The sequence below is a fragment of the Hemitrygon akajei genome, chromosome 3, assembly GCF_048418815.1.
Source record: "Hemitrygon akajei chromosome 3, sHemAka1.3, whole genome shotgun sequence".
In the NCBI taxonomy this organism is placed as follows: domain Eukaryota; kingdom Metazoa; phylum Chordata; class Chondrichthyes; order Myliobatiformes; family Dasyatidae; genus Hemitrygon; species Hemitrygon akajei.
The window spans coordinates 192,369,878-192,392,109 of record NC_133126.1 but is presented as its reverse complement, the minus strand read 5'-3'; the positions used below and the strand labels follow the sequence as shown (position 1 = coordinate 192,392,109).

Here is a 22,232-nt window from a genome sequence, read left to right as displayed (position 1 = left end):
TACTGCGGTAATCTACTAATTTTACAGTTTTCCCTTTGGAAATGCGAATTGCAGATTGGAGACGTCTCCTCCGCTTGCTAGAGACAGCAGGGATCTCTCCGATCAAGAGTCCTGGAGTAACTTTAGTGGTGTTGCTGCTTTCAAGGTTACCAAGTGAGTGAGGAAAAGAAGGGAGTGGTAGTTTCTAAAACTAATGCTAGAGAAAGATTGCTGACTAGCCGATCACACGGGAGATCGCGGCTCAAACGCCAGATGAAAGGAAATCCCCCGCGGTCATTTTTAGACCAAGCTCACGGAGAGTAGAGGAGACGGGAGAGAGTAAGTGAACTCAAAGGAATAAATTGTGGATGTGAGATTAGTGGGATGGGGATCTAGGGGGGTTCGCAACCCAGATACCTCCCGTTGGTCCCTGAGGCTGACGATGAGGTTGACACCTTTTCTGAACGGAAGAATTCACCTTCTCGCTGAGAGGCTATGAGTTCGGGCAGAACTGGGCAAAGGTCACTGCGTTCTGACACTTTCTGTAGACAGGGTGGGGTGGGGGCGGCGGGTGGAAGAACTTGCCTCTCCGTGACAGCAGTTTACAACAAACACGAGGCCCAGATTACACTAACCCTGGGCACAGACGTCCTTAATATCCCGAGGTGAAAGCAACACGGGTGAATTCTTGGGGTCCCATCGAGTCGGAGGGCAGACACACAGGTAAATGTTGAAGACACTAACCCCAGCCCTGCTCTAGTACTACTGATCCCCACGTCCCAACCCCTCAGTTAGAGATGAAATGATGTAAGCCTAACCAAAATACTCCTCAACCTGTTTAATGTTAGCCAGAGGCTTGTCATGCTTGAGACCGACAGAAGCCACGCTTGCGTGTAAATTTACTATAAATCATTAACCAGTTAAGATACACAATGCTGTACTTTGCATGTGCAACAGGTCTCCAGGGAATTAAAGTGGAACTGATGTCTTTAAACCAAATGCGAATCACGACTCAAGATTTTAAAGACTTTGAAAATAATAAGCAAAACATGTATATGAATACAAAACGTCTCAGTTCCGCTCGCTTACACTCGCGAACTCACCGGGTGTCATTGGAGATCATTGGCCAATAGGACGCGGGGCACAGGCATTAGTCTCTTCCAGGTGATAATTCCTCAAATTCCAACACAAATTAAAAAGAGGGCGAAGAGAGCAGCTTTGAACTTTAGCCCAGACCTCCCTCTCTCTTCTCTCTTGCTCTCTCTCTCTCCCTCTATCTCTGCCTTTTTCTCTATCTTCCTCTCTCTCCCTTTCTTCTCTCTCTCTCTCGCCCTCTCCACCGTCACATGGAAGTTCGTAATCCACCAGCACTTGTCAAGTGGAATTCATTTCCCAGAGGGGAATTTGCGCTTATTTCTCCAGCTGTGCACGGTTAAAATTATCGTAGAGGGTTGGTGCAACCGGAGGAGGGGGGGGGGGGTGCTGGACAAGGAGCAGGAGAGAGAAGAGGATCGTCTGCCTTCAAGAATCCGTAAATTCCTTGAGCTCACGTTTCGACCGGTAATGTTTCATCCAATGACGGCCAAGCACCTTACCGACTCCATCAGCTCTGTGCGTTTGCAAACTATCCATTCGCAACCCACTCTCTGTCAGTTAGCATTTAGACTGCGTAGAGTCCTTAACAGCAATACATAAAACCTCATTTGCTTCTTTGCACAATCCCGCTCTCTCTCTCGCCAAGAAATACACAAACTGCTCGAACGACTCGGCATCGGATGCAGGGCTTCTCCCCACTAACTCCCTGACCCGCTGAGTTCCTCCAGCTCGAGACACGGAGACCGCAGATGCCGGAGCGAAACACCCCCTGTTGGAAGAAATCGGCGGGTCGAGCTGCACTTGCGTGGGAAGCGGGCGGGTGGTGGTTCGGGGAGGAAAAGGGAGACAGAGACTGCAAGGGTAAAATGACCCCGATGGCAATTATATAGAGGCCTCCCAACAGTAGCTGGGATATGGACCACAGATTACAACGGGAAATAGAAAAGGCGTATCAAAAAGGCAATGTTATGATAGTCATTGGGATTTCAACAAGCAGGTAGATTGAGAAAATAAGGTTGATAATGGATCTCAAGAGAGTGAGTTTGTTGAAAGCCTACAATGGAACATTTTAGAGCAGTTTGTCATTGAGCCTACTAGGGGATGGGCTATACTGGACTGGGTGTGATATAATGAACCCGGGGTGATTAGGGAGCTTAAGGTAAAAGAACCCTTTGAAGATATGACAACAATATGATTGAGATCAACTTGAAATTTGATAGGGAGAAACTGAAATCTGATATAGCAGTATTTCAGTGAAGTAAAGGAAATTACAGTGGTATGAGAGAGGAGTTGGCCAAAGTAAATTGGAAGGAAATGCTGGCAGGGATGATGGCAGAGCAGCAATGGCATGAGTTTCTGGGAAAAATGAGGAAGGCATAGGATAGGTGTATTCCAAAAGCAAAGAAATACTCAAATGGCAAAGTAGTATCACACCGGCTGACAGGGGAAGTCAAAACTAATGTAAAAGCAAAAGAGATGACATACAACAAAACAAAAAATAGTGGGAAGACAGAGGATTGGGAAACTTTAAAACCTACAGAGAGCAACAGAAGGAATCATTAGGAGGGAAAAGATGAAACGTGAAAGGAAGCTAGCAGACAATATCAAAGTGGATGGTAAAAGCTTTTTCAAGTATGTAAAAAATAAAAGAGAGATTAGAGTGGATATGAGAACACCAGAAAATGAGGCCAGAGAAATAATAACAGGGGACAAGGAGAAGGCAAATTAACTAAATGAGTATCTTGCGTCACTTTTCACTGTGGTAGAACACTAGCAGCATGCCAGATATTGAAGGGTGCAAGGGAAGAGAAATGGGTGCAGTTTCCATTACAAGGAAGAAGGTGCTCAAAAAGCTGAAATACCTAAGGGTACATAAGCAGATGAACTGCACCTTAGGGTTCTGAAGGAGGTAGCAGTAGAGATTGTGGAGGCATTAGAAATAATCTTTCAAAAATCATTGGACTCTGGCATGGTGCCAGAGGACTGGAAAATTGCAAATGTTACTCCACTCTCCAAGAAAGGAGGAAGGCAGCAGAAAGGAAATTATAGACCAGTTAGCCTGACCTCAGTGGTTGGGAAAATGTTGGAGTCAATTCTTAGGGATGAGGTTATGGAATACATGGTGACAGAGGATAAAATAGGACAAAGTTGGCATGGTTTTCTTAATGGAAAATCTTGCCTGATAAACCTATTGGAATTCTTTGAGCAGATTGCCAGTAGAATAAAAGCAAGTAAAAGCAAGTAAATGCCAGTAAAAGCAAGAGGATAGTGAGGGATAAAATTGGTCCCTTAGAGAATCAGGGTGGTCAGCTATGTGTGGAGCCGAGGGAGATGGGAGAGATTTTGAACGATTTCTTCTCTTCGGTATTCACTAAGGAGAAGGATATTGAATGGTGTAAGGTGTGGGAAACAAGTAAGGAAGTTATGGAACCTATGATAATTAAAGAGGTGGAAGTACTGGCGCTTTTAAGAAATTTAAAAGTGGATAAATCTCCGGGTCCTGACCGGATATTCCCCAGGACCTTGAGGGAAGTTTGTGTAGAGATAGCAGGAGCTCTGACGGAGATCTTTCAGATGTCATTAGAAACAGGGATTGTGCCGGAGGATTGGCGTATTGCTCATGTGGTTCCATTGTTTAAAAAGGGTTCTAGAAGTAAGCCTGGCAATTATAGACCTGTCAGTTTGACATCAGTGGTGGGTAAATTAATGGAAAGTATTCTTAGAGATAGTATTTATAATTATCTGGATAGACAGGATCTGATTAGGAGTAGCCAGCATGGATTTGTGCGTGGAAGGTCATGTTTGACAAACCTTATTGAATTTTTTGAAGTAGTTACGAGGAATGTTGACGAGGGTAAGGCAGTGGATGTAGTCTATATGGACTTCAGCAAGGCCTTTGACAAAGTTCCACATGGAAGGTTAGTTAAGAAGGTTCAGTCGTTAGGTATTAATGCTGGAGTAATAAAATGGATTCAACAGTGGCTAGATGGGAGATGCCAGAGAGTAGTGGTGGATAATTGTTTATCGGGATGGAGGCCGGTGACTAGCGGGGTGCCTCAGGGATCTGTTTTGGGCCCAATGTTGTTTGTAATATACATAAATGATCTGGATGATGGGGTGGTAAATTGGATTAGTAAGTATGCTGATGATACTAAGGTAGGAGGTGTTGTGGATAATGAGGTGGGTTTTCAAAGCTTGCAGGGAGATTTATGCTGGTTAGAAGAATGGGCTGAACGTTGGCAGATGGAGTTTAATGCTGAGAAGTGTGAGGTTCTACATTTTGGCAGGAATAATCCAAATAGAACATACAGGGTAAATGGTAGGGCATTGAGGAATGCAGTGGAACAGAGAGATCTAGGAATAACAGTGCATAGTTCCCTGAAGGTGGAGTCTCATGTAGATAGGGTGGTGAAGAAGGCTTTTGGAACGCTGGCCTTTATAAATCAGAGCATTGAGTACAGAAGTTGGGATGTAATGTTAAAATTGTACAAGGCATTGGTAAGGCCAAATTTGGAATATTGTGTACAGTTCTGGTCACCGAATTATAGGAAAGATATCAATAAATTAGAGAGAGTGCAGAGACGATTTACTAGGATGTTACCTGGGTTTCAGCACTTAAGTTACAGAGAAAGGTTGAACAAGTTAGGTCTCTATTCATTGGAGCGTAGAAGGTTGAGGGGGGATTTGATCGAGGTATTTAAAATGTTGAGAGGGATAGATAGAGTTGACGTGAATAGGCTGTTTCCATTGAGAGTAGGGGAGATTCAAACGAGAGGACATGATTTGAGAGTTAGGGGGCAAAAGTTTAAGGGAAACACGAGGGGGTATTTCTTTACTCAGAGAGTGATAGCTGTGTGGAATGAGCTTCCTGTAGAAGTAGTAGAGGCCAGTTCAGTTGTGTCATTTAAGGTAAAATTGGATAGGTATATGGATAGGAAAGGAGTGGAGGGTTATGGGCTGAGTGCGGGTAGGTGGGACTAGGTGAGATTAAGAGTTCGGCACGGACTAGGAGGGCCGGAATGGCCTGTTTCCGTGCTGTGATTGTTATATGGTTATATGGTTAATAGATAAAGGGTATACAGTGGATGTTGTATATTTGGACTTCCAGGAGGTGTTTGACAAGGTATGATACATGAGGCTGTTTACCAAATTAAGAGCCTATGGTATTACAGGAAAGTTACTGGCATGGTTAGAGCACTGGTTGATTAACAGGATGCAATGAGTGGGAATAAAAGGATCCTTTTCTGGTTGGCTGCCAGTGACAAGTGGTGTTCTACAAGAGTCAGTGTTGGGACTGCTTCTTTTTATGTTGTATTTAAATGATTTAGATGATGGAATAGATGCCTTTGTTGCCAAGTTTGCAGATGATACAAAGATTGGTGGTGGAGGGCAGGTAGTATTGTGGAAACAGGTAGGCTGCAGAAGGACTTAGACAGGTTAGGAGAATGGCAAGAAAGTGGCAAATGAAATACAATGTTGGAAAATGCACGGTCATGCATTTTAATAGAAGAAACAAAGGTGCAGACTATTTTCTAAAAGGGAAGAAGATGCAAAAATCTGAAAAGCAAAGAGACTTGGGAGTCCTTGTGCAGATCACCCCAAAGGTTAATTTGCAGATAGAGTCAGTGGTGAGGAAGGTAAATGCAGTGTGAGCATTCATTTCAAGAGGTCTCGAATATAAGAGCAGGGATGTGATGCTGGGGCTTTATAACGGGCTGATGAGGCTTCACCTTGAGTATTGTGAACAGTTTTGAGCCCCTCATCTAAAAGATGTGCTGACATTGGAGAGGGTTCAGAGGAGGTTCACAAGGATGATTCTAGGAATGAAGGAGTTATATGAGAAATATTTGATAGCTCTGGGTCTGTACTCACTGGAATTTAGAAGGATGTGGGGGGTGGATCTTATTGAAACCTTATGAATGTTGAAAGGCCAAGACAGAGTTCTTGCCACATGATTGGCTGATTAGATATTTGTATTATCAAGCAGGTGTGCAGGTGTATCTAATAATTTGGTCACTGTGTATATATACTTTGACAATAAACTTACTTTGAACTTTGGACTTTGTATAGCATGGACATAGAGAGAATGTTTCCATTAGGAGAGTCTAGGATCTCAGGATATAGTCTCAGAATAAAGAAGACATCTCTTTAGAACTGAGATGTAGATTTTTGGGATCTGTGCACCTGGAGGAAACACTCGTGATCATGTGGAATACATGCAAATTCTACAGAGACAGCACCCATGGTCAGGATTGAATACCGGCCAACCAGCTGCACCACTGTGCTACCTTTATCTTATCTGTAAATAAGATTTTCATGATCAATATCTGCAACCATGAAGAGGTGGCTCCAGAGAGATGGGCTCTTGCAACTTTCTATCGATATACAGTGGAGAGCATTCTAACTGGTTGCATCACTGCCTGGTTTGGAGCAACTAGTATGCAGAATTGAAAAGGGCTTCAGAGGGCCGTAGACCCAGCCAGTTCTCTCTTCAAGTGGCAATGCCTCAAGAAGGCAGCATCCGTCAGTAACGACCCTCACAACCCAGGACACTCCCTTTTCTCCTTACAACTATAGAGGAGTTTTGAAGAATGAGGGGGCATCTTCTATGATAAATAAATCTAAATCTTAATCTTGTGGAGGGGCCACTGCAGAGGATTGGAAAAAGCTACAGAACATATAAATTCAGCCAGCTCCATCATGGGCACCAGCCTCCAGAGCACCTTCAAAAAGCAATGTCTCAAACAAGGCCTTAAGACAATAAGATACAGGAGCAGAATTAGGTCATTTGCCCTATCAAGTATCCTCCACCATTTTATCATGCTGATCCATTTTCTCCCTCAGCCCCGATCTCCTGTCTTCCACCCCATACCCTGACATGCCCTGACCAATCCAGCTCTGCCTTAAATATACATAAAGAATTGGCCTCCACAGCTGCCTGTGTCAAAGAATTCCACAGATTCACCACTCTCTGGCTAAAGAAATTTCTTGTCATCTCCATTCTAAAAGGACGCCCCTCTACTCAGAGGTTGTGTCCTCTGGTCCTAGACTCTTCCGCCATAGGAAACATCCTCTCCACATCCTCTCTGTTAAAGCCTTTCACCATTTGATATGTTTCAATGAGGTCATCCTTCATTCCTTAGAATTCCAGTGAATACAGGTCCAGAATCATCAGACACTCGTTATATGACAAGCCTTTAAATCCTGGAATCTTTTTTTGTGAATCTCCTTTGAACCCCCTGCAATGTCAACACATCATTTCTAAGATAAGAGGCTCAAAAGTGCTCACAATACTCCACGTGAGGCCTCACCAGTGCCTTATAAAGCCTCAACATTATGTCCTTGCTTTTATATTCTGGTCCTCTTGGAATGAATGCTAACATCACATTTGCCTTCCTTATCACAGACTCAACCTGCAAATTAACCTTTAGGGAATCCTGCACAATGACTCACAATTCCCTTTGCGCCTCAGGTTTTTGAATTTTCTTTCCATTTAGAAAATAGTATACCCTTTTATTTCTTCTACCAAAGAGCATGGCCATACACTTCCCAACACTGTATTCCATCTGCCATTTCTTTGCATTCTGCTAATCTGCCTAAATCCTTCTGTAGTCTATCTACTTCCTCAAGACTATCTGCCCTGCCACCTATCATCGTATCAGCTGCAAACTTTACAACAAAGCCATCAATTCTGCCATCCAAGTCGTTGACAGATAACATTACACAAAGCGGTCCCAACACAGTCCCCTGTAGAACACCACTAGTTACCGGCAACCAACCAGGAAGGATTCCTTTTATTTCCACTCTTTGCTTCCTGCCAATCAGCTACAACTTTTTCCATGCTAAAATGCATGGAATGTACTAATACAAAAACTAATAGTAAATAAATAAATAGGTAGATAGATAGATAGATAGATAGATAGATAGATAGATAGATAGATAGATAGATAGATAGATAGACAGATAATACTGAGAACATGAGTTGTAGAGTCCTTGAATGTTAGCCTATAGGTTGTAGAACCAGTTCACTGTTGTGATGGATGAAGTTATCTACGCTGGCTCAGAAGACACATAGATTAAGTATAATAACTGTTCCTGAGTTTGGTGTTGTGGCACCCAGCTAAAGCCTCCAACTTACACCCTGTCCTCAAATTTACCTGGTTCATATCCCACACCTCCCTCCCCTTTCTCAATCTCTGTCTCTGTCTCTGGATACAGCTTATCTACTGATGTCTATTATAAACCCATAGACTTTCACAGTTACCTGGGCTACACCTCTTCCTACTCTGTGACCTATAAACACACCATCCCTTTCTCTCAATTCCTCCATCTCCGCCACATCTGCTCTCAGGATGAGGCTTTTCATTCCAGAATGACGGAGGTGTATTCCTTCTTCAAAGAAAGGGGCTTCCCTTCCTCCACCATCAACACTGCCCTCAACCACATCACTTCCACTTCACACACCTCTGCTCTCTCCTCATCCTCCCACCATCACACCAGGGATAAGGTTCCTCTTGTCCTCACCTACCATCCCAGTAGTCTTTGCATCCTGCACATAATTCTCCATAACTTCCACCATCTCTAACAGGATCTTACTACTAAGCGCATCTTTCCCTCTTCACCACTTTCTGCTTTCCACAGGGATTGCTCTCTAAGTAACCCCTTTGTCCATTTGCCCCTCCCTACTGATCTCTCTCCTGACACTTACCCTTGCAAGCGGAAGAAATGCTTCACCTGCCCCTATACCACCTCCCTCACTACCATTCAAGGGCTCAAAGAATCCTTCCAGGTGAGGCAACACTTTACCTGTGATTCCGTTGGGGTCATATACTGTGTCCAGTGCTCCCGGTGTGGCCTACTGTATATTGGTGAGAACTGACATAGATTGGGAGACAGCTTTGCTGAGCATGTATAATCCATCCGCCAGAAAAAGCGGGGTCTCCCAGTGGCCACCCATTTTAATTCCACTTCTCATTCCTATTCTGATATGTCTATCCATGGGCTCATCTACTGTCATGATGAGGCCACATTCAGGTTGGAGGAACAACACCTTATATTCCATCTGGGTTGCTTCCAACCTGATGACATGAACATAGATTTCTTGAACTTCTGGTAATGCCCTCCACCCCCTTCACCATTCTCCATCTTCTTTTCTCTCTCTCACCTTCTCTCGTTGCCTGCCCATTGCCTCCCTCTTGTGCTCCTCTCCCCATTTCTTTCTTCCATGGCCTTCTGTTCTGTTAGACTCCCCCGTCACCAGCCTGTATCTCTTTCACTAATCAGTTTCCGAGCTCTTTCTTTCACCCCTTCCCCTCCCGGTTTCACCTATCACTTTGTGTTTCTCCCTCCCCTCCCCTCACCTTTTAAATCTACTCCTCGTCTTTCTTTCTCCAGTCCTGCTGAAGGGCCTCAGCCTGAAACGTCGACTATTATTTTCCATAGATGCTGCCTGGCCTGCTGAGATTCTCTAGCATTTTGTGTGTGTTGCTTGGCACCTATCTGTAGCTGCTTCCCGATGGCAGCAGAGAGAAGAGAACATGACTTGAATGGAGGGGGCCCTTGATGATTAAAGCAGCTTTCCTGTGGGAGTGCTCTTTGCAGACATGCTCTTCAGTTAGGACGGCTTTATCAGTGATGGATTTTTGCCCCTTGAAGGTAGTGAAATGGCAGAGAGAGTGACTGATTAGGAAACTAGCTGTGGTGCCAGTAAGATCGATTGCTTTTTCCTACCATCCAAGTTCTGGGAATTCTATTGTTCTTTCTCTTATTCTGTTGTGCTTGTTTGCCCTACCTTGAATGCCCACAAGAGAATAAATCTTAGGGTAGAATATGGTGAAATATATTGTATACATACTTTGATAATAAATTTCGAAGTTCAAAGTTCAACGTTCAAAGTAAAATTTATTATCGGAGTACATACATGTCACCACATACAATCCTGAGATTCCTTTTCTGTGGTCATACTCAACAAATCCATAGAACAGCAGCTGTAAGCAAGGTCGATGACCAACAAACTCTGCAAATGCGAATCACAAAGGGTCCTGAAATAACAAGATAGAGAGTCCTTAAAGTGAGATCATCGGTTGTGGAACACCAGAAATGGAAAGAACGTAGTTATTCTCTTTTGTTCAAGAGCCCAATGGCTGAGGGGTAGTAACTGTTCTTGAACCTGGTGGTACAAGTCCAGAGGCCTGTGTACCTGCTACCTGATGTTCGCAGTGAGAAAAGTGCGTGGCCTGAGTGGTGATGATGGACGTCACTTTTCTACAAGAGTGTTTCATGTAGATGTGCTCAATGGTTGGGAGGGCTTATCTGTGACATATTGGGCCGAATCCATTACCTTTTGTAGGATTTTCTATTCCGCTGCATTGGTGTTTCCATTCCAGATGTAGCCAGTCAATATACTCTCCACTAAACATCTATAGAAATTTGTGAGAGTTTTCGATGTCATGTTGAATCTCTGCGAAGCCCTGTGGAAATTGATGAACTGCTGTGCATTCTTTGCAATTGCATTTACATGCTGGGTCCAGTATCAGTCCCCTGAGATTGGAACACCCAGGAATTTAAAGTTGCTAACCCTCTCCACCTCTGATCCTCCAGTGAGGACTGGCTCATGGCCTCTGGTTTCCCTCTCCTGAAGTCTACAATCAGTTCCTTGGTCTTGCTGGCATTGAGTGAGAGGTTGTTGTTAATACACCACTCTGCCAAATTTTCATTCTCCGTCCTGTATGCTGACTCATCACCACATTTGACATGGCCCACAGCATTGGTATCATCAGCAAACTTGAATATGGTTTTAAAGCGGTGCGTAGCCATACAGTCATAGGTGTAAACCGAGCAAAGCGGGAGGTTAACACACATCCCTGTGGTGCAACTGTGCTGATGGAAATTGTGGAGGTGTTTTTGTCAATCCAAACTGACTGGCGTGCACAAGTGAAGAACTTCGAGAAAAGTTTAACAAGGATGTTAAAAGGAGAGATTAGATCACCCGGGACTGCTTCCCCTGGAGTGAAAGAGGCAGAGGGATGACATGATAAAGGTCTGTAATATTATGAGTGTATAGATGAGGTAAATAGCCAGTTATCTGTTTCCTATCCTGAGGGCATCCAAAGCTAGAAGCTATTGGTTTAATGTGAGAGGGAGGAAGCTTAAAGAGGATCTGAAGGGTATTTTTTTTCACATTAAGGTATAGTTGGTTTCTGGAACAAGCTGCCAGAGGAGGTGATGGACAGAGGAACAGTAAGGCATCTAGACAGATGTTTGAGTGAGAAGAGCCCAGAGGGATATGGAATTAATGTATGGAAGTGTGATTAGTAGAGATACTGTATAGCAGTGGTTGGTATAGAAGAGCCTGTTTCTATGCTGAGCAGCTCTTCCACTCTATCCCACAGAAGTTCAATGGGCAAGTGCCTCATTAATGAAGACAGGAGATTCTGCAGACACAGGAAATCTTGAGCAACACACACACACAAAATATTGTCAGGCAGCATCTTCTGAGGGAAATGAGTCGACATTTTACTTATTTTGATTATTTATTTATTTTTTTAACTTATTTATTATTTTTCTTTTCTTTATATTTGCACAGCTTGTTGGCTTCTGTATACTGGTGTCCACCAGTTGGCTGCAGTCTTTCATTGATTCCATTATGATTAGTGGATTTATTGAGTATGCCCACAAGAAAATGAATCTTATGCTTGCACACGGTAACATATATGTACTTTGATAATAAATTCACTTTGAACATTTGAACTTTGACACTTGGGCTGAGACACTTCATCACCACTGAATGATGATCAGCCCCCGTGGATGGTCTTGGTCTAAGATGTCCACTGCTTAGATGCTGCCTCACCTGCTGAGTTCCTCCAGCAGTGCATGCATGTTGCTTCATGAGTGAAGGTGTTAACAATGCATTTCAGCGGGAACGAGTACTGAGTTGTCTCAAAACTAAGGACTTCCGCTACATAATGGAGGTGGCGATCCGAAGCTAAATTCAGTTATATTGATGCAGATCAGTTATGTCTCTGTCCAAAGGTTTAAAGAAGTGACCTAATATAATGAGTCCTAATTTCACCTCAGTGAATATAAGTGTAGGCTGAGTGACTGTTAAAAAGCTGTTTTCCATTTAGAATTATTGCAAAACTCCATCTGGTTTTCTCATATCCTTGATCAGGTGAAAATTTCCATTCCCATTGAGCTAACGTAAGAAACAGTATAAAGGTTGAAATGTCATGGTATTGCTGACTGAAATGTTGACCGGGCAAAATTAGGAGGGCTGTGTGCAATTGTGGTCACTACTCTGCAAGTGGGACATGATTAAGTAGAGATGGTGACTTTCAGACTCTTGGCAATATGGTTGGCTCATTAACTATGGTTAGGACCCTCTTGGGTGTAGTCTGCGCAGCTCTGCGTGTGTAGTTCACAAGACTTCCGGCATCTGCAGAGTCTGTTACACCTCCCGGTGTGCATTTCTGATTGCCCCTATCACAGGAAGGATGGGAAGGCTTTGGAAAGTACTCATGGAAGGATATGAGCTACAGAAAGGCAGGACAGACAGGATTTATTGAATTATTATTTAGTTTAATTTGGCATCAGAATCAAAATCAGGTTTATTATCACTACTAAACTACAAGATGTGAATATATATAAACACTGTGTTGTCATTCAATCATGCAACGAAAGATGCTTCATTTACAGCTAAATGAACCATTGTTCCTCCATGATCGGAGGAAAGTAAAACCATTTGATATAAAAGCAGAATTAGGCCATTTGGCCCATCGAGTCAGCTCTGCAATTTCATCATGGCTGATCCATTTTGCCGCTCATGCTCTGCCATCTTCCCGTAGCCCTTTATGCCCTGAGTAATCAAGAATCAAAACGGTCAAGCGTCTTGAGATCCATGTTGCCAGGATGGATCAGCAAGGCTATAGATTTGTTTTGGAGGACTTTGAGATTCATGTTGCATGCGTTCCTGTGTTCTGGCTACTCCTTTTCTCGCTGCTTTTGAGTGATTTTATCAATGCGGACTGGGGCGCTTTGGCAAAGAATGGCTCTGTGGGTTGGTGGTGAGGCACTGAACTAAACTAAACTGAATACAACTGGGCTCCTGGTTTGATGTTTGATATTCTCTGTGTTGTTCCCTCACTTTCTGCCCTGTACGTGATCTGTCCTTTTTTCACGCGTAGGGTGTTTGATGTTTTCTTGAACAGATTCCATGGTATTTCTTTCATGGTGCCTGTGGGAGGATGAACTCAATCTTGTATTCTGTATAAATACTTTGATAATAAATGTACTTTGGATCTTTGAATCTTTAGAACGTGCAAAACTCTGCGTATACTGCACACAAAGGTTTCAAAGATACATTTAATGTCAGAGAAATGTATAAAATATACATCCTGAAATTCTTTTTCTTTGCAAACATCCACGAAAACAGAGGAGTGCCCCAAAGAATGAATGACAGTTAAACGTTAGAACCCCAAAGCTCACCCCAGCACCCCCCTCCCACACATAAACAGCACCCCCACCAGGCACTCAAGTGTGCAGCAAAGCATCAATAAAGACACAGACTTGCAGTACCCCAAAGACTACTCGTTCACCCGGTAATTCGACATACCACCGGCTCTCTCTCTCTCCCTAATAAGGGACGTATCCCCGTTTCACAGCGAGAGGGGAGACATGACAAACAACCTGCTGATTTACGATGTTAAAAGACTGTTGAGTTGCTTTTTCCGAGCTCTGTGCCCAAATAACTCGGGTCTCTGGGCACACAGCCAGAGATCTCCCGACTCCCATGACACACTGATTTCCTGTGGGGCACTGACATTGATAGCACCCGCCTCCAAAGCCACAGAATCCCAAAACTCCAAAGGGGAGCTAATCTTCTAGGCCACGTCCTTGGTATATCAAGCAACGGCCAGTCGTGAGACCCCATCCCTGTCAGCTCATATAGTTACCATACAGTAAACAGTCACAAAGTACTGTAATATTAGCTCAGGTCTCTCAGTGACATGGCCTGAAGATTGACACTTTGACATGAAGGGTGAGGTTCATGTTTATATAAGACAGTATAATGTCACTGACACTATTATAATTAAACAAAGTTGTATAAATATGTGAAACAGCAGCAATAAAAGAGGAAGAGTGACCAGAGCAGGATGAGAAGTGTGTGTGTGAGGTGGGGAGCAGGGAGAGCAGCAGGGCATTCAGACGTGAGCTGGGTGGTAGCAGGGTGTTAACAGGTCCAACAGCCTTGGGGAAGAAGGTGTTACCCATCTTTGCGGTGACACTTGTTGCTTTGTGGCAACAGTACTAGTCCAAAGACACTAAATGTACTACAAGTTACAAAGTAAATAGTGCGAAAGATGAGTAATGAACGAGGTAGTTAGTGTTCATGGACTGTTCAGAAATATTGATGTTGGAGAGAAAGAGGCTGCTGAGCATGGGTCTTTAGGTTCCTGTTGAGTGTAGGTCAAAAAGTCATTACTAAGTCATTGGCCAAAATTCCTGCACTGTGCTGTAATGTTCTATGGTCTGGAATGCAGAATATGCCATAATGTTAAAGTTAGAAAGAAGGAGCACTACAGGCAGACTGTAAGCTGCAAGGCCATGATTGTGAGGTCAGGAGCCCATGTCTTAATGACCTTAATCAAGTAGCATCTGCATAATGAGTCTTCAAGGTAAATTTATTAACAAAGTACATACCTATCACCATATACAACCCTGAAATTCACTTTCTTTCAGGTATACTCAATAAATCCACTAAAAAATAGTAACCATAACACAATCAATGAAAGACTGCACCAACTTGAGCGTTCAACCAGTGTGCAAATGACAACAAACTGTGCAAATACAAAAAGAAAAAAATATTTAATAATAAATAAATAAACAATAAATATTGAGAAATGAGGTGAAGAGTCCTTGCAAGTGAGTCCACAGGTTGTGGGATCATTTCAGTGATGGGGTATGTGAGGTTGAGTGATGTTGTACTCTTTGGTTCAGGAGCCTGACGGTTGAGGGCTAATAACTGTTCCTGAACCCAGTGATGTCAGTCCTGAGGTTCCTGTACTTTCTTCTTGATGACAGCAGTGAGAAGAGAGTGTGTCCTGGGTGGTGTGGGTCCCTGATGATGGATGCTGTGAAAATGCTCCATGTAGATGTGCTCAATGGTTGGGGTGGGCTTTACACTGGACCATTCCACTACTTTCCGTAGGATTTTCCATCCAAGAACATTGGTGCTCACATAGTAGGCTATGATGAACTTTTGGTAATGTTACATGAGAAAGTAGTGGTCATGGGGGGGAGGAGTTGATGTAATATGATTTAAGAGCAAACAGTTAAGATTGGCATGATTTTCCTATTTCAAGCAAGAAAACTTGCTGAATTTTTATTAAAGCTAAGAATCACCTTTTCTATAATGACTTGAATGCATCCCTGCTCAAAATATTAAACCACTACATTGCTTTATTTCTGAAAAAATATCCCTCAAAAGACAAATTTCCATTCTGTTTGCAATATTAAGTAGACTCCCTAACACAGAGATGGCACGGAAGAGAATTGTTAGATCAATAATAATAATAGAAAATACTTTATTGATGCTGAGTGTTCCTAAGCAGCAGAAGACACATTAACACAAAGTGAAGTTGAATGTTGGCCTTCATTGCTAGAGGGATTGCAATTAAGAGTCAGGGGGCTTATGCTGCAAATGTACAGGGTATTGGTGAGGTTGCACCTGGAGTACAGTGTGCAGTTCTGGTCTCATTATTGAGTAAAGATAAATTGGCTTTGGAGGTGGTGTAGAGGAAGATCACCAGGTTGATTTTGGAGATGACAGGTTGAGCCTATGAGGAGAGATTGACCGTACTCACTGGAATTCAGAAGAAGGAGAGAGGATCTTATAGAAAAAAATAAAATTATGAGAGGAATAGGTATGACACAAGCAGGAAAGTTGTCTCTATAGAATAAATCTGGGATACCTAGCCTCAAGATTTGGGAGAAAATATTTAGGACAGAGATGAGGAGAAACTGCTTTTCGCAGGGAGCTGTGAATTTGTGGAATTCTCTGCCCAGGGAAGCAGTAGAGCTACCTCATTAAATCTATTTAAGAGACATCTAGATAGATTCAGGGTTGTGGGGAAAAGGCAGGTAGGAGGAGCTGAGTCTACAGCCAGATCAGCCATGATCTTATCGAATGCAAAGCAGGGTTGTTGGGCCATATGGCCTACTCCTGCTCCTATTTCTTATGTTTCTTAATTTTGAAGCAGCCATGCTCTGGGTTTAATATATGCAACAAACAAAAAATGTTAAGAAACTCTGAAGGTGTTTTCTATTTTTGGAGAGGCAGGAAGATGACCTTTCTGTTGGCCCATAGAAAGAACTTCATTTGGATGTGTTGTGGATTGATGGGGCAACTGCTCAACACGTGACCGCAAGAAGCTGCAGAGAGTTGTGGATACAGCGCAGCACACCATGGAAACCAACCTCCCATTTATGGACTCTGTCCACACACTTTTGACCATCTTGGTAAAATAGCCAGCATAATCAAAGTCTCCGCTCACTCTGAACATTCTCTCTTCTCCTCTCTCCTATCAGGTAGAAGATACTGTATAAAAGCCTGAAAGCATGAAACATCAGGCTCAAGGACCAAAAGACTATAAGACACAGGAGATGAATTGGGCCATTTGGCCCACTGAGTCTGCTCTGTCATTCCATCAAGGCTGATATATTATCCCTCTTGTCCCATTCTCCTGCCTTCTCCTGTAGCCTTTTACATTCTTACTAATCAAGAAGTAATCAACCCCCACTTTAAATATAAGGTAAGAGAGAAACAAAAATGGGGAATGTTGAGGTGGGGGGGGCAATTACCTGAAGTTTGAGAAATTGATGTTCCTGCCATCTGGTTGAAGACTACCCAGATGGAATATAAGACGTTGCTCCTCCGACCTGAGTATGGCCTCATTGTGGCAGTAGAGAAAGCCATGGACTAACATGTCAGAATAGGAATGGGAAGTAGAATTGAAATGGGAGGCCAGTAGGAAAATTCGCTTCTTGTGGCAAATGAAGTAAAGGTTCTCAATGAAGCATCTTCGCTCTGTCTACCACATAAAACAAGATTTCCCAAGACATTCACAATACTTAGATGCTCACAGTACTTTAAGTACAGTCTGACCAACACCTTATAATCTCTCAGCATTACAGTACATCTTAGATTTTATATTCTAGTCCTCTTGAAATGAATGCCAATATTTCATTTGCCTTCCTTACTAATGACTCAACCTGCAATTTAACTTCTAGGGAATCCCAAATTGCTTTGCACTTCGGATTTCAGAATTTGCTCTCTGTTTAGAAAATAGTCTACACCTTTATTCCTTCTACCAAAGTGCATGACCATATAATTCCCTACACTGTTCCATCTGCCACTTCATTGCCAATGCTTCAAATCTGCCAAAATCCTTTTTCAAACATTGACTCCTTAGTACTACATGTCTGGTATTAATAGTTCTGTAGTTCTTCTCTGATGGTTGTAATGAGAAGAGGTCATTTCCCTGATGGTAGGTGTCCTTAATGATGGATGCTGCCTTCGTGAGACATCAACTTTGTAGATATCCCTAATACTGGGGAGGCTAGTGCCTATGATGGAGCTGGTTGTGTTTACAACCCTTTACAACTTTTTCTGAACCTGGGCATTGGTGCCGCCATAGCTGACGGTGATCAGAATCAGGTTTGATATCACTGGTACATGTAAGTAGCAGTAAGTAGTAAGAATGTTGCCTACAAATTGCAATGGGAGATAGAAAATGCATGCCAGAAGGGCAATTTTACAATAGTCATGGAACACTTCAATATGCAGGTAGATTGGGAAAATCAGGCTGGATGCCGAGAGGGGGAGTTTCTAAAATGACTACAAAATGGCTTTTAGAGCAGCTCGTGGTTGAGCCCACTAGGGGAACAATTATTCTGAATTGGGTGTTGTGCAATGAACCTGAATTGATTAGAGAGTTGAAGGTAAACAAACCCATAGGGGAGAAGTGATTCTTTTTACATTATATGTCATTGATTTGGATGTTGGAATTGATGGCTTTATTGCGAAATTTGCAGGTGATATGAAGATAGCTGGAGGGGCAGGTAATTCTAAGGAATAGAGAGGCAACAGAAGGATGTGGACAGAGCAGAAGAATGGGGAAAGAATTGGCAGATGGAATAGTGTTGGGAAGTGCATGGATTGAATTGAATTGAATTGACTTTATTTCTTACATCCTTCACATACACGAGGAGTAAAAATCTTTACGTTATGTCTCCATCTAAATGTGCAATGTGCAAACATAGTAATTTATAACAAATAGAACAGTCAATGTAACATAGAAACACACTTAAATCAGTGTGAGTTAATCAGTCTGATGGCCTGGTGGAAGAAGCTGTCCCAGAGGCAGTTGGTCCTGGCTTTTATGCTGTGGTACCATTTCCAATGGTAATAGCTGGAATAGATTGTGGTTGGGGTGACTCAGGTCCCCTGTGATCCTTTGGGACCTTTTTTCACACCTGGCTTAGTAAATGTCCTGAATCATAGGAAGTTCACAACTACAGATGCACTGGGCTGTCCGCACCACTCTCTGCAGAACCCTACGATTCGGGGAGGTACAGTTCCCATACCAAGCAGTGATGCATCCAGTCACAATGGTCTCAATTGTGCCCCTATAGAAAATTCTTAGGATTTGGGGGCCCATACCAAACTTCATCAACCGTCTGAGGTGAAAGAGGCGCAGTTGTGCCTTTTTCAATACACAACCTGTGTGTACAGACCACGTGAGGTCTTCAGTGATGTGGATGCCGAGGAACTTAAAACTGTTTACCCTCTCAACCACAGATCCGTTAATGTCAATAGGGGTTAGCCTGTCTCCATTCCTCCTGTAATCCACAAACAGTTCCTTTGTTGTTGCGACATTGAGGGAGAGGTTGTTTTCTTGACACCACTGTGTCAGAGAGAAATGTGTCATGCACTTTGGTTGAAAGGATTGACTATTGTCTAAATGGTGAGAAAATACTAGACGCAAGGGGGCTTGGGAGTCCTTGAACAGGATTCCCTAAAGGTTAAATTGCAGGTTGAGTCTGTGGTGAGGAAGGTAAATGCAATGTTAGCATTCTTTTCAAGAGGATTAGAATATAAAAGCAAAGATGTAATGTTGAAACTTTCTGAAGCACTGGTGAGACCTCAGTTGAAGTACTGTGAGTAGGTTTGGGTCCCTTATCATAGAAAGGATGTCCTGAAACTGGAGAGGGTTCAAATGAGGTTCACAAAAATGAATCCAGGATTGAATGGCTTGTCATTTGAAGAGCATCTGATGGCTCTGGGCCTGGATTCCCTAGAATTCAGAAGAATGAAGGGTGACCTCATTGAAACCTCTCGAATGGTGAAAGGCCTTGATAGAATGGGTGTGGAGAAGTTGTTTCCTATAGTGGGGGGGGGGTCTAAGACCAGAGGACACAGACTCAGAATAGAGAGGCATCCTTTTAGAATGGAGATGAGGAGGTATTTCTCTAGCCAGGGGGTAGTGAATCTATGGCATTCTTTGCCACAGGCAGCTGTGGAGACCAAGTCTTTATGTATATTTAAGGCAGAGATTGATTGATTCTTGATTGGTCAGGGCATGAAGGGATGTGGGCAGAAGGCAGGAAATTGGGGCTGAGAGGAAAATTGAATCAGCCACGATGAAATAACGGAGCAAACTCAATGGGCCAAATGGCCTAATTCTGCTTCATTATTTTATGCTCTTATGGTCTGATGTCATGACATTTGTTAACTTTGTGACAGCAGTACAATGCATACATGATAATATACAAAAAAAAATCACAGTAAATATATATATATGCATATTAAATAGTTAAATTTAAAAAGTGAGGTTGTTTTCAGGGGTTCAATGTCTATTTAGTAACCCGATGGCAGAGGGGAAGAAGCTGTTCTTGAATCATTGAGTGTGTGCCTTCGGGCTTCTGTATCTATTCCTGATGGTAACAATGAGAAGGCGGCATGCCCAGGGTGATGGGGGTCCTTAATAATGGACACCACCTCTCTGAGGCACCGCTTCTTGAAGATGTCTTGGATACCATGGAGGCTAGAGCCCAAGATAGAGCTGACTAATTTTACAACATTCTGTAGCTTCCTTCAATTTTGTGCAGTCGTTTCCCCCCCCACCCCCCCCCATACCAGACAGTGATGCAACCTGTCAGAATACTCTCCACGTTACATCTGCAGAAGTTTTCGAGTATTTTAGGTGACAAACCAATTCTCCTCAAACTCCTAATAAAAAATATAGCCACTGTCCTGTCTTCTTTAAAGCTTCATTGTTATGTTGGGGCCGGGTTAGATCCTCAGAGATCTTGAGTCCATGTGTACAGATTATTCTGTGAGCTTTACAAGAAACGTCATTGTACTCTGGCATGTGGGACACTAAACTATTCTGAATCTGAACAGTTTTACATGTATTTCGCATTCTTGCCATTCACGAGACCACAATAAAGTATTGTGTGCTATCCAGTCTGAAGATGGCTGTTCTCTGCTGGACTCAACTCCTTTTCTGAGCCTATGCTCCACATCTCTCTATTCCTTGTGCTATCAAATATTTATTCACCATCACTGATCATATTTCTAATGTTTCAGCTTGTATAACAGAGGCTGAGGCAGAGATATCGCCATCCAGTTTTAGGAGTGGTTGTTACCATGCAGCCATTGGGCTCCTGGACTGGCTGCACTCACTTTAGCACTGAATTGACTCTGCAGCCTGTAGGCTCACGTTTGGGGCCTCTGCAGCTCGTGTTCTCAGTATTACTTTTTGCTCTGTTGAAATAATTGAATGATTTGTCTCTGCCCTCAGAGGGACCGCTGTTTCATGTAGCTGTCATTGGAGACCGCACTGGCTCATGTCACTGCCCTTAGAGAAGCTGCTGGTTCGTATTGCTGCCCTTGGAGATAATGAGACATAGGAACAGAATTAGGCCATTTGGCCCATTGAGTCTGCTCTTCCATCCAATCATGGCTGATCCTTCTTTCCTCTCCTCAGCACCACTCCCCAGCCTTCTCCCCATAACCTTTGATGCCTTGGCCAATCAAGAACCTGTCAATCTCCAGCATAAATACACCCAACGACCTGCCCTTGAACGGGAATTACTTATGCCTTCATAATCTCTGCCACTACCTCCTTCAGAACACTAGGTTGCAGTTAATCTGGTCTGGGCGACTTATGCACCTTTCGGCCTTTCAGCTTTTTGAGCACCTTCTCCCCTGTAATGGTGTCTACACTCACTTCTCTTCCCTCACACAGTTCAACACCCAGCGCCATGTTAGTGTGATCCTCAGTGAAGACTGATGCAAAGTACTCATTCAGTTCATCTGCCATCTATTTGTGCCCTGTTATTATTTCTCCAACCTCATTTTCTGGTGGTCCTATATCCACTCTCTTCTCTCTTCTCTCTTTATATACTTGAAAAGTTTTTTCTATCCACCTTGATATTGTTTGCCCGATGCTCTCAGAGATGTAATCAAAATCCTGAGATTTATGGATTGGACTGTAGTTCATATTGGCTACTTTCATTTCTGTGTTTTCTTCCAAGTTCTTACCCATTCTGTCTTGTTGGTGGGCTGGGATTTTGTGGTGTTTCTCCATGTGGGTAATCTGTTAGTTGTGAGGGAAGGCTTGTGGGGGTTTGTGGTTTGTGAATTTTTGCTTCTTTTTCTTTTCATGCAGGTGGGGTATTGATATCTTCCTTCCAACTACTTCCATGGTTTTCTGTATTTTATGGCTATCTGGAGAAGACAAATCTCAGAGTTGTATTCTGCATACATACTTTCATAATAAAATGATCCTTTGAACCTTTGAACATTCTGAATCTTTGAATATTTGCATATTGGATGTTTGTTGGTCTTTAGTTTTCATGGGTTTTATTGCATTTCTTTGCCTGCAACAAGAATCTCAAGGTTGTATATGGTATACATATTTTGATAATAAATTTAGTTTGAACTTTAATCCTCCTTAAGAAGAAATCTGTATGTACAGTACTGTGCAAAAGTCTCAGATACATACAGGTGTTTCCCCCTCCCCCCCACAAAGGTAGAGCGTTCCTATGAAACCTTTCTTGAGCCAAAATGGCGTAAAGCAAAGAACCATTAATTT

The 22,232-nt window shown here is 42.9% G+C and overlaps 1 protein-coding gene and 1 long non-coding RNA gene across 6 annotated transcripts in view; one reads left to right on the top strand and one right to left on the bottom strand.

Moving 5' to 3' along the window:
* Positions 1–22,232, bottom strand: part of LOC140725765 (neprilysin-like) — a 306,429-nt gene that overhangs the window by 263,115 nt on the left and 21,082 nt on the right. Inside the window, exon 1 of one of the 4 annotated variants that reach the window (XM_073041645.1) lies at positions 1,083–1,786. The exons of 1 other annotated variant lie outside the window; for it this stretch is intronic. The gene's annotated coding sequence lies outside the window, so the exon portion shown is untranslated. Of the gene's footprint in view, positions 1–614; positions 731–1,082; positions 1,787–22,232 lie in introns of those variants that run through there. 2 more of the 4 variants (XM_073041644.1, XM_073041649.1) reach the window with 2 other exon arrangements.
* Positions 151–21,871, top strand: LOC140725766 (uncharacterized). 2 transcript variants are annotated; one of them, XR_012098458.1, is made up of 3 exons: positions 151–318; positions 16,660–16,883; positions 21,807–21,871. It is a non-coding gene; the product is annotated as an uncharacterized lncRNA (long non-coding RNA). The 2 variants fall into 2 exon arrangements; XR_012098457.1 differs by lacking the exon at positions 151–318 and adding an exon at positions 559–702.